General features: G+C 37.1%; 1 protein-coding gene across 2 annotated transcripts in view; it reads right to left on the bottom strand.

Annotated features, from left to right (window-relative positions):
- LDAH (lipid droplet associated hydrolase) overlaps positions 1–10,341 on the bottom strand; it is a 90,831-nt gene extending 80,490 nt beyond the window's left edge. For both annotated transcript variants that reach the window (XM_081069068.1, XM_081069069.1), the window contains exon 1: positions 10,214–10,341. The gene's annotated coding sequence lies outside the window, so the exon portion shown is untranslated. The remainder of the gene's footprint in view (positions 1–10,213) is intronic.
- Between the last annotated feature and the right edge of the window lie 3,262 nt (positions 10,342–13,603).

Genomic DNA, 13,603 nt, shown 5'->3' with positions numbered 1-13,603 from the left:
TTGTTGGTAATAATGAAAACAGCCTTTACAAAGCGACCTGGCAGAACAGGACAACATCCATAAGGATATTTGATGCAGTCAATTTTGGGGATCAATTCTAAAAAGGATACTGTGTACAGAAGAATAAATGCGTAGAACGCTACGTATAACATGGAAGAACTGAAGAACCTAAATGGCCATTAATGGAAGAATGGTTAAGTAAATATGATAAATCGTTACATTGCCACTAAAATGTTATATATGACTCAACATTAAGGAAATTATTAAATAAATTGTAGTTCAATCTTATCATGATCAACTATTATGTTCCATCAAAACTGCTCAGCTCTGCTAAATAGGTATAATTTATCCATCTGCTTTCTAACATTTCTAAAATCTCACCTCTCTGTTCTGATGTGATGTTGACTCTTCCATTTTCTTCATTTATACCTTTATATTAATTTTACTGTCATTTTAGTAGAGTTAGGAAGGGACAAGAAATAATTATATATATATTTCAACCTCCATGTGTAACCAAAAGTCCAAAATGGATTTTCTCAAATAAAGTTTAGAAAATAAAAGATTCTCACTTAGAAAGTGGGGATTCCTCTCCATTCAAAATATATTGACTGACTAAATAAATAAAAGTATCATCTCACCTTTTCCGGATTTTTAGTTCACTAATAAATGTAACTGTGACCCAGTCTCCACAACTATCACAAAATACAGTATATTTACAAAGATCATATGACATTTATAAAGTGTTAGAAACAATATTAAACTAAGCCATCAGACACAGCATTAAATTAGAGAACTAACAGAGAAGAAGCTGGCTGACCTTAATACTTGCACCAGAAGAGAATCAAAGTTATTAACTATATTCAATTCACAAATACTTAACTTCAAGTAGATGACATCTTGGAAGTTTGATTAGCCACAAAATTAATGAGAAATCAAGTACATATGAAACTCAAGCATAGTCTATAAAAATTGGACAACAAACAAAACGGGAAATCTACAATACCACTTCAATTAAACACAACTAAGAAACTTGGAGTTAACGTATGTATTTATAAAGTACCTTTTTATTTAACTTCCACTGAATTCCACATAGCCAAATAAAACAAAAAGGAATACGTAAAGTGGGAGAATTCAAATTATTCATTAACTAAGAATCCAAGGTAATTCAGTCTGCAAACGAGTCAGATGAACAAGGGACGATGTGTTCTAATGATATATTAAAGGCTGATGGCCCTGACTTCAGCCACAGCCCACAAGCAATCTTTAAAGAAATCAGTTTTGATAAGCAGTCAAGACTGAGGCTGGATAAAAATCAACTGTGGATAAAATTTGTACAACTAGGCAAGCCTTACTTATGAAAATACAAGTATTCATCTGCTTATATTAATGAGTTTCTAATTTTACTTAGTAAAAGATTTTTTTCCAATTAAATCTTATTCAAACCTAGATAATATATGAAACAGAAAAGCAGCATTTGCTCAGTATAAATTTTAGAGGCTCAAATTTATAATATTTATTTATTATAAAGTTAGCCACACAAGGAAATAAACTGAAAAAATGTAAAATAATATACCACACAAATACTAATCAAAGGACATACGGTGTAACTATACTGAAATCAGATTTAAAAAGTAAACTTGAAAGTTAGAAGTATATGAGAGAGAAACAGGGACATTTCATAACGACAAGAAGTCAAAGAGAACTTGAATAACAAAGTCAGAACCATCTTGTTTCAGAAATCAACCCTACAGCCTGACTTCTCTGTCACCATACAGAGCACCATGACTTTCCCAGTCACCTAACTCAAAAGCTTCTTTGACAGCTCCTGCTGTATTCTAGGGGAACACCCACAGGCAAGAAAAAAGGAAGCCAGCAAAAGAATGAAAAGGAACAGTGAGAAATGGGCATGAAGTAAGATACATGAAGTGAAGTAAACTAGAAGGGAATTCTTCGAGAAAAGTTAGGGGCTGGTAATGAAAGGTTTAAAATGTATAAATGTCAAAGAGCAAGAAAACTGAGGCATTAGTAAGAACTCACATTTTAAGAGCATTTTCTATAAGTCAGGCACTGTGCTAAACACATTATAAATATTATACCATTTAATCATAACAATAATCCTACGAGATGGGGATTGTTATCTCCTCCCTCTCTCCCCAACAGAACGCTGAAGAGAAACTTGATTGAAAGCCATTAGGAATTTGCCTAAGGTCACACATTGGAATGTGGTAGAGCCAGAATTTGAATCCAGATGTCTGACTGAAACCAGAGCTCATGTTCTTTGTTTTAAATGTTTTACTTACATACATAATTTCACTTAAATGAATAAATGAGACATACGCATAAGAGTTTTTAAAATGTTCTACGATTTTTCTTAATTTTTTGCATATCTCATCACTATCTCTCTTTACCTCATGCACATCACTAAATCCATGTTATTAACTCAGTATCAACTCTTCCATTTTTCTATAATCACTTACAAATATACATAAGCATTTATATACATTTTAATAAATATGAGTGGTCAGTGACTGATAAGTAGGAACATATTATACATACTTCTATGCATTTTGCTTTTATATTTAGTAACATTAAAATCCTGCCAAGTCAAATAGTATAACTTTAATTCACTATTTTTAATGGTTCTATAATGCGGATACACCATAATTCATATGGCCATCTCCCTACTGACAGACATTCTTATTATTTCCCAGTGTTTTGGAACAATGTTGCAATAAGTACTCTTAAATCCCCATGTTCTTACATGTATCCATATACACCAGTTATTTTGTTTCAAATGGCCAGATTCCCAAATGTGGAATTACTGTTGAATTTTAATAGGAATTGCCAGATTGCTTTCCAAACAGAGTGTAAAAATCACATTTCCTCTAGCAATCTAGGAAGTTATCTGTCCCCTTACACCCTACCATCAATAAGTGGTACCATTATTTTTCATATTTGTACTGTTCGGGTATAAACTGTCACTCTTTATTTTGCATTTCTCTATTAGTGTATTTAAGCATCTTTTCATGTTTGCTGGTCTTTGGGATTTTCTTTTCTGTGAATTGTCTATTCATATCTTTTGCCTGGGTTCTAAGTGCGTTATTGATCTTTTTCTTATTGGTTTGTAAGAGAACTTTGTATACTGCTGATATTAACCCTTTTCTGGGCTCCTATACTTTACTTATAGCTTCCTAGATGTTTAATTTTTATTATTCTAATTTTTACATTCAAACCTTTAATCCATCTAGGTAAGGATCCAAATGTTTTCTTTCAGATAGAGCTACTTGTGCTAGTACCATTTAATTGAAAAAAAATCTATGCCCACTGATTTAAAATACAATCTTTTTCATGTTAAATTTTCATACTGTTGGGAAAGAGCTTCTTCAGCATAGTGCTATGCTGTCAGTGAATATAGCAGTTGGGTCCATGGTTAATTTTCTTTTTTTTAATTAAAGTTTATTGGGGTGACAATTGTTAGTAAAGTTACATAGATTTCAGGTGTACAATTCTGTATTACATCATCTATAAATCCCACTGCGTGTTCACCACCCAGAGTCAGTTCTCCTTCCATCACCATATATTTGATCCCCCTTACCCTCATCTACCACCCTCCCCGCCCCCTTTCCCTCTGGTAACCACTAAACTATTGTCTGTGTCTATGAGTTTTTGTTTCTCATTTGTTTGTCTTGTTCTTTTGTTGTTTTTGTTTTACATACCACATATCAGTGAAATCATAGGGTTCTCTGCTTTTTCTGTCTGACTTATTTCACTTAGCATTATACTCTCAAGATCCATCCATGTTGTCACAAATGGTCCTATTTCATCTTTTCTTACTGCCGAATAGTATTCCATTGTGCATATATACCACAACTTCTTTATCCATTCATCTATCGAAGGACATTTTGGTTGTTTCCACGTCTTGGCCACCATAAATAAAGCTGCAGTGAACATTGCAGCACATGTATCTTTATGGATAAATGTTTTCAGATTTTTTGGGTAGATACCCAGGAGAGGGATTGCTGGGTCATACGGTAATTCTATTCGTAATTTCTTGAGGAACCTCCACACTGCCTTCCATAGCGGCTGCACCAGTCTGCATTCCCACCAACAGTGTATGAGGGTTCCTTTTTCTTCACAGCCTCTCCAACACTTGTTACTATTTGTCTTGTTGATGATAGCCATTCTGACTGGGGTGAGGTGATATCTCATTGTGGTTTTATTTGCATTTCTCTGATGATTAGTGATGTTGAGCACTTTTTCATATGTCTATTTGTCATTTGTATGTCCTCTTTGGAGAAATGTCTCTTCAGGTCCTCTACCCATTTTTCAATTGGGTTGTTTGTTTTTTCGGTTGTTGAGTTGCATGAGTTCCTTGTATATTTTGGATATTAGCCCCTTATCGGAGGCACTGTTTGCAAAAATCTTCTCCCATTCAGTTGGTTGCCTCTGTATTTTGTCGATGGTTTCTTTCACTGTGCAGAAGCTTTTGAGTTTCATATAATCCCATTCATTTATTTTAGCTTTTACTTCCCTTGCTTTTGGAGTCAAATTCATAAAATGCTCTTTGAACCCAAGGTCCATAAGTTTAGTATCTATGTTTTCTTCTATGCAGTTTATTGTTTCCATAGTTAATTTTTAATTGGTAAGTATAGAAATCAAACTGATAAAACCAAGAGTCAATATTATCTAAATCTCAAGAACGGCCATTGAAAATTACCTGTTCTACTTAAAATTGTCAGTGTTATTCAAGTGAAAAAGGAAGAAAGAAATGAGCTTTCTGAATCTGGAACTATATCACAAAACTCCTTTAAAAGTTTTAATGAGCAAATATAAATTTTCAAGTTCATTTTTGATTCCTGGTTTCTTTTTTCTAGAGTTTCAAAATTCCCATTTCACACATCATAGTCAAACTTTAGAAAACTAATAACAAAGGAAAAAAAATCTTAAAAGCAGCCAGAGAGAAATGACATATTACCTATAGGGGAACAATGATTCAGGTGTCAGCAGATTTCCCATCAGAAACTATGGAAGCCAGAAAGAAGTGGCACATTTTTCAAGTGCTGAAACCAAAGAACTGACAACCTCGAATTTCATATCAGACAAAACTACCCTTCAGAAATGAAAGGGAAACAAAGATATTCTCTGATGAAGAAAAACTAAAGGAATTTGTTACTAGCAGATCTATCCTTAGGAAGTTCTCCTAAAGGCAGTTCTCCAAATGGAAAGGAAGTAAATGAATAAGATTTAACTTCAGTACAGGAAGAACAACGGAATGGGTAAAAGTAGTGATAACTATAACGAACTATCCTTCTCCTCATCAGTTTCTTAAATCATATTTGGTGGCTGAAGTGAAAATTATGGCATCATTTGATGTGGTGCTCAATATATGTAGAAGAAATATGATAATTTTATTTTAAAAAGTGGAGAGGGTAAAAGGACCAATGTAAGTAAGGTTTCTAGACTTCATTTCAGGTAGCAAAATGTCAATACAAATAGGTTATATGGTAAGTTATGTATGTATGTATATTATTATACCTAGGTCAACCACTAAAAACAGGGTACTAAGCAATAATATACTCAAAAACACTATAAATAAGTCAAATGAAATTCTAAAAAATATTCAAGTAACCCATAAGAGGGCAAGAAAAAAAGAATAAAAACGTGAAAAACAGAGGAAACAAACAGAGAACAAGTACCGTGTTTCCCTGAAAATAAAACTTAGCCGGGCAATCAGCTCTAATGTGTCTTTTGGAGCAAAAATTAATATAAGACCCAGTTTTATTTTACTATAAGACCAGGTCTCATATAACACAATATAATATATATAATATAATATAATATAATACTGGGTCTTATGTTAATTTTTGCTCCAAAAGACACATTAGAACTGATTGTCCAGCTAGGTCTTATTTTGGGGGAAACACGGTAATAAAATGGCTATCTCTAGCTCTATTATATCAATAATTACTTTAAACATAAATAGTCTAAACATACCAATTAAAAGGCAGAGATTGATAGAATGGATTTAAAAAGAAACATGACCCAACTATACATTGTCTAGAAGAAAGTCACATTAGACAATTATAATATTATAATATTATAACAATATTGTTATAATAGGTTTAAAATAAAAGAATGGAAAAAGATAAGGTGGGGGGATGATAGAGGAGGGTAAAGGGAGTCAAATATATGGTGATGGAAAGAGAACTGACTCTGGGTGGTGAACACACAATGTGATATACAGATGATGTATTATAGAATTTTATACTTGAAACCTATATACTTTTATTAACCAATATCACACCAATAAATTTAATAAATAATAATAAAATAAAAGAATGGAAAACGATATATCATGCTAATACTATTTTTTAAAGAAACATTGGCTATATTACTATCAGATAAAATAGACTTCAGAGCAAAGAAAATTACTGTACAAAGAGTATATTTTATAATGATAAAAAGATCAACCCACCAATAAGACATCCTAAATGTACATGCACCAGAGACTCAAAATACATGAAGCAAAAACCAATTGGCCTGAAAGGAAAAACAGAAAACTCCACAATTATGGTTGGAAAATCCCAGCAGTGAAAAGAACTACTAGACAAGCAACCAACAACATACAGATGAACTGAAGGACACCATTAATCAACGGGATGTAATTGACATCTCTAGAACACTCATCCCCACAGCAGCAGAATACACATTTTTTTCAAGTATCCATGGGACGGTCACCAAGGTACACTATATCCTGGGTCATGAAAGAAATGTAAATGTAAAAGAATTAAAATCATGTATCTTATGTCTTCTGACCAGTATGGGAAAACTAGCAATCAATAATATGAAGACAACAGGTAAATCTCCAAACACGTGGAAACTATAGTACATGCTTCTAAGTAATCATGGACCAAGGAGGATATTTCAGAGGAAATTTTAAACATATGTAGAATGCAATGAAAATTAAAATACAAAATATCAAAATTTGTGGGATGCAACAAAAGCAATGCTGAAAGGGAAGTTTATAACACTATATGCTTACATTAGAAATGAGAAAAGGTCTCAAATCAGTAATCAAGAAACTAGAAAAAGAAGAGCAAAATAAACCCAAAGCAAGCAGAAGAAAATGATAAATACCAGAGCAAAAATCAATAAAATTGAAAATACAGAAAAATCAACTAAATCACTATTTCTTTTAAAAAGGTCAATAAAATCAACAAACTTCCATTAAAAAAATAAAGAGAAGATACAAATGACTAATATCAGGAATGGAATAGAGGTTATCATTAGACTGTACACCATCACCCTAATACCAAAACCATGCAAAGACAGTAAAAAAGAACACTCTCATATCTAAACTTGAACAAAATATTAGCAAACAGTATTCAGCAATGTATTAAAAAGACTTATATCCCACAATCAAATGGAATGTAGTCCATGTTGAATATTCGGAAATCAATCAATATAATCCATATCATGGTGCTCCAAGAAGAAAAATCATATGATCATATGAATTAACTAAATACAAACCACCTGACCCTGCAGTTGTACTCTTGGGCACTTATCCCAGATAAATAAAAACATGCTCACACAAAAACCTTCATACAAAGGTTCATAGCCATTCCATTGTAATAGCCCATAATTGAACACAACCCAAATGTCCTTCAACCAGTGAATGATTAAACAAACTGGCACAGCTATACTAGACTGCTACTCGGCAATGAAAAGGAACTACTGACTCACCTAACAATTTGGATGGATCTCCAAGGAGTTATGCTAAGTGAAGAAAGTCTTAACTTACTGTATGAATATATTTATACTACATTTTTGAAATAGACAGAATTATAGAGATGGAGAACATAGTGGATGCCCAGGAGTTAGGGATTGGGGTAGGAGATGGTTGTCGTTATACAGCATGAAGGAACCCTGTGGTGATAGAACAGTTCTGTATTTTGACTATACTGGTGGTTACACAAAGCTATAGACCTGTACACACACATAAACAAGTGCTTGTAAAACTGGTGAAATCTCAATAAACTCCGTGGATCATATCAATGTCAATTTCCTCACTTCAAAAGTGTACGGTACTTATGAAAGATGTTACCCTTGGGGGAGGTTAGGTACATGAGGACTTCCTTGTTTTTTGTTTTTTTTTTGCAATTTCCTGTGAATCTATAATTTCAAAAGGTTATTTTGACCCTAATAACACATTTATTTATTTAACTGCAACTTGTGTTAAGTGGAATGAAAGAGAAAAACTGGGAATTTTACCACATAGCCCTATATAAGCTTCAAGATACTGAAGTCATCATATAAAACAGATGAATAACCAGAACTTTTTTACATCTGTATCCACCCATTAAAGTAATATCAATTCCATCTTTCTCCAGAGTAACATGTCAGAGGAAGTAACCATCTGCTATATCCTGACTTGATGATAATCTCACTACTTGCAACATAACTACCTTCTTGTTCTGTAGTTCTTTCATTTGTGAGGTGCATTTTCATCCTTCTCACCTGGCCTTAATAACACTGCAAAATAGGCAGTACAATTAATGGAGCAAGAAATTGAAGGTCAGTATTTTTATATTATTTGTCCAAGGTTATAGGGCTTTAAAATGGTAAAATCAATTCTATCGTCTTCTGACTCCTACTCATAGTATTTTCCAGTCACATACTACTCTGAAATTGTATGCAATACTATAGAATGTGAAAAGTACATTACATAATATTGTAGAGTGGAAATGAACACGATGCATTTTACCACAAGATTCTCAGAAGGATCAGCCTCTTCCCCACACACCTCTCCCAAATTTGTTACACTGGGTAGCCTTGAAAATTGACTCTTCTACCAATGTCTGTCTGACCTTGACACTCCCCTAACCATACATGTGAGGTTCAGTAGTAGTTGCTTTACTAGTCTATGGCACCAAGGTTAAAACGGGGCTTTAACAGTCTCTTGCTGCATTAATAAAGGGCCATGAGACTAGTAATTTTACAACTTTTACATTTTGTCTAACTTTGCTTGTTAACGACAACACACTAATCTCTAGTGAGAGTCTTCTCCCATCCGTGCAACTGGGTCAGAAGAGCAAGCTTATATGACGAATATAAAATCCATCACTAACCACCGAGGAAATATCAGAACTAAAGCCCATACTAGACTCATGATGAACGTGCTGAATTATCTTGACCTGAAAAAGGAACAATTTTTTTTTTCCCCATAACTCCTTTGCTGCTTCTAAACCTATGAATCAAGGAACAAAGTGCCCCATCTGCATCTGTCTTGTGCAGAAACATTGAAAACCCACGGGTGAGCGTTTCCCGCGCAGGCGCCGAGGATAAACGGAAAGCAGTCTGAGGACTGACGTGCGAGCTGCAAAGGACGTCGCGAGAGCAGTGAGGCGGCTGGGGGCGGCTCATTCTGTAACCGGTGACCTTTGAATGCTTGTTGGGTGCAAACCGCTCTTCTCAATGTTAAATGAATTGTCCCCGTTAATCAAGTAACCTTATCAAGCGGACACTAAGGGACCCCCCGGGCACGGATGAGAAAAACGGACGCACGGACTGGGTTCCGTACAATAAAGTGCCAATACGCACAGTAAATGCAGAGGCAACAGAAAAGCCTCGTGGGTTTCCCCCCAAATGCTGCACTCTAAATTCAAGAGAGCGGGCTGCGTTTGAAACCTTGGCGCCACGGGGAATTATTCAAGTAACTACCGCTGAAGCTCCAACACATGGTTCGGGGCGTGTCAGGTTCAGAGACGGGCCCACGAGTCAATTTTCAAGGGTGCCCGGTGCAGCAAACTTGGGAGAGGTGTGTGTGTGGGGGGGAGGCTGATCCTTCCGAGAGCCCTGAGCCCAAACCTAACGAGCCCTGAAAGCTTCCGCCGACGGACAAGCGGCGAAACAGAAACCCGCGGAGGACGAGCGAGCGGCCCGGGCTAGTCAGAGGCTTGGCTGTGAAAGAACTCAACTCCTTGGAAAAGCCGGCTCAGAGTTCGGCCTCTCCTAGTCCCTTCTTCCCGGCCAGGGGCCTCCTACTCCCGAAAGGGGCCGCAATTTGCATCCAGGGTACGTTCCCGCGCGCCGAGGAGCGATCGCGGCGCCTGCAGTCAAAGGGGACCCCGGCCGACGTGCGTGCGACGCCCGGAGCGGTCCCAGCGCTGTTATTTACGATCCAGGGAGAGGAAGGACTCCGGCTCTCGCGTACCTGCTCGGCGGTCCTTCCGCTGGTGAAGTCGCCCCGAGCGCGGCAGGCACAACCCCACCTGTCAGCCAAGCCGGCAGCGGGTCTACGGGGACGGCTCTCGGAAGGCGTCTCCGGGACCGGAAGTCCCGGGCCGCTGACGTCACACGGCCGCGCCGCGCGCAGCTCCGAGGCGCCTACGCCGTTAGGACGCGCGGCGCGCGCGGGACGGGGAGATGCTGGCCCCTAGTTTGGGGCCTGTGGTCCAGATCCGGGAGGCCGCCGGGAGGGTGGCACTGTGCTGGAACTTTCTCTTCCCTTTCATTTGAGTTTCATCCCTCTGTTATTTCAGTCATCCTTGATATACTTCCGGCTTTCCTGCCCCTTTTCTCCATCCCCCCCCCCCTTTTTATTCCTCTGCCCATTTTTCTCTTTCTCCTTTACTGGTTGCATCTCTTCCTTTACCCCCCCCCCCCCCACACACACACACAGGAAAGTTGAGTCTCAGTTGCCTTTGTTTATTACCATTAATATAGGCTGACGATGTCCGTTCCGGAGGTGTTTCGAACTTATCACAGGAGGACAAAAGTCACATCTATGTATGTGTGTGTATATGCCCAAAAATGCAGTACTGCATATGACATAGTTTTGTAGCCGGGGGAGAAGTCGACACGTAGACCAGCAGACCATCGGTGAATCTCACCTACACTTGGAAAGGCAGACTTGTTCCTTTTGTGTTTAACATCTCAGTGGCAGGCACCACCTTCCGATCACTTGTGGGAAGTAGACTGGTCGTGAAATGATTCCAGGGGACTGTCAACCGCATGCAGCACATAGAGGGAGGAAGTTGCAGTGGAAGTAGTGTCACAGCCTTCTGCCCTTTCATGGGCAACATCATTGAAGAGGAATAGAGGAAAATGGTTGCATTTCTGATCTGGCCCAGATCAACTACACAGGGATCCTTGAAGACAACTAGAAACGGCCACAATTGGCGGGGACCCTTTAGTGAAGGAAAGAGAGTAGTTGAGGACACTTTTCAGAAGAGGTGGAGAGCCCACAACAGCAATGAGAATGAGAGAGAAATGGGTAGCGCTTAGATTTTTATGATGGGGAAGAATGTTTCTAGTGGATATTATGAGATAGTTAGGAAGACTTGGCCTTGTTGATAAAATATGTTCCCATCTTCCTTATTATTTCATTACACAGAAAGTTGAAACTCTGGGTTTAGACACCCTTTGAACTAGGACATGTAGATTGAAGATTATGTAAAAAGGAACGGGAGGAAGAAAAAGAAAGAAAAGTAAAGAAATAAGAAAAATAATACTTTTAAGACTTTCAAAGTGGTTCACCATGTACTATAATGTAACTGAAACTTCAAATATTTTGTTTTAATCTATCAATATGATCCATTAATCCCCCAATGGAACCATACTGTAAAGAAGCTTTTAGTGGCATTGCAGGGTACAATGAAGATGAGGAAAAGATAGCAGATCTTGTTCAACTATCTTTGTAAATTAAAAATAAAGTAGAGATTAGGACTAGCTACAGATGAATATTCCTTTAGAGTGTAGTATGTTCCCATTTTATTGTATTTCTCAGAAACGAATTGCTCTGTTCAGCGAGGTTTTTGTGAGCTAACTATATTGCTACAGTACTTTTGCACATCATTCCTTCTTATTTTTTAATGGAGACTTTATATTCTTCAGTAAAATAAGAATGGAATTTTTCATAAATCAAAGTATCTTTCCATCCATCATCCATGTATCCAACTCTTGTAGATTGAATAATGGCCTCCAAAGAGATCCACGTCCTAATTTTTGGAACCTGTGAATATGCTATGTTACATGATAGAAAGGACTTTGTAGATGTGCGAAGGATCTTGAGATTGGAAGGTTATCCTGGATTATCCAGAAAAGCCCAATGTAATCACAAGGGTCCATGTAAAAGGGAAGCAGGAGGGCCAGAATAAGAGACAATAGTGTGACAATGAAAGCAGAGGGAAAGAAAAAAATATGATGGTGGAAGCAACAGTCATAGTCCGAGCCAGACTGGGAGATGCTATGATGCTGTCTTGAATCTGGAGGAAGGGGCCGCAAACCAAGGAATGCAGGCAGCCAGCCAATTGCTGGAAAATGCAAGGAAATGGATTCTCCCATAGACCTTCCAGAAGGACCACAGACCTGTTACCACCGCGACTTTAGTCCAGTGAAGCTGATTTTGGAGTTCTGACCTCCAAAACTGTAAAGTAATAAATTTGTGTCATTTTAAGACACTAAATTTTTGGTAATTTGTTGCAGCAGCAATTGGAAACTGATATAAAAACCAAAAAACAATACTTAGACCATTTCTGTTTTACAAACAAGTGAATAATATTGGCTAAGTAGATTTCAAGTTTCAGAGTTCCAGCTGTTGTCAAAATACTATGACTTCTCTTCCTTCCACCAACAATGACAGAAGCCCATTTCCCCCTACATTGTATTTCTCTTCTGCTATTTGCTGAATATTCCTGTTTGATGTGACTTTTTGACAAGTAGTTAATCTTGACTGAAAGCTCATTGACTCAACTTGTTTATGTTTTCCTCTAATGTTTAGCTTTCTTTGGGCTTACCATGTGTATTAGTTTTTAAAGTTTTTTATAGTTTAAAAATGCATTATGTTGTGACCTTAAAAATTGCAAAGGAATTCTGTTCTCAGCCCAAACCAATCACACTAATATATTTGTTTTGTACGCTCATGAGCAGCCTTAATGAGGACCTGGCCTATGATTTAACTCTCTGAATTATCCAAGAGATATTGCTTTCCACGATACTGGGTAACACACAACAAAGGAACTAAAATATCTGCTGTTCTGTTTCTCTGATATTGTGATTTTTCTGTTCAACTTTTGTTTTCTTAGATTTAGATACTTTTAAAAGACTCTCGTGCTTGCCTGTCTTTTCATAGTGTAGTTCTTAAAAACCAAAATGTAGTCATCATTAGCATAGAGTTCTAATCCATTCTTAGATCCCATTTTCATTCATGGTTTTCTTTAGAAATATTAACTGAAATTGATAGAGTTAAATAAAAATTCAAAAGAAATGTTGAATCTCCAATATTATTAAATATCGACTTTTAGTTCTGGTATCATCCATTTTTGTGACATTTCAGAAAGGTCACGGAATCACATTCATTTTTCTTTTTTTGTTTTGTTTTAGTCTTATACCCCTCAGATGGTAAAACTGAGATATCTACCCTAAAGAGCATCTTGAGGGATTGAGCGGATTTATGAACTTTTGGCTACCCACAGCTGGCCTCTCCCGGTGTTTGGGAAAATGCCCCACATGATAAGTCTTAACAACATGCTAAGCATTGCACTAGGCTGGGTTCAAGATAAATAACCCCTTTTATTCAAGGGGATGAGGTCATCCCACATAA

Source organism: Rhinolophus hipposideros (assembly GCF_964194185.1).
Source record: "Rhinolophus hipposideros genome assembly, chromosome: 12".
NCBI lineage: Eukaryota > Metazoa > Chordata > Mammalia > Chiroptera > Rhinolophidae > Rhinolophus > Rhinolophus hipposideros.
This window is presented reverse-complemented; position numbering and strand designations above follow the sequence as displayed.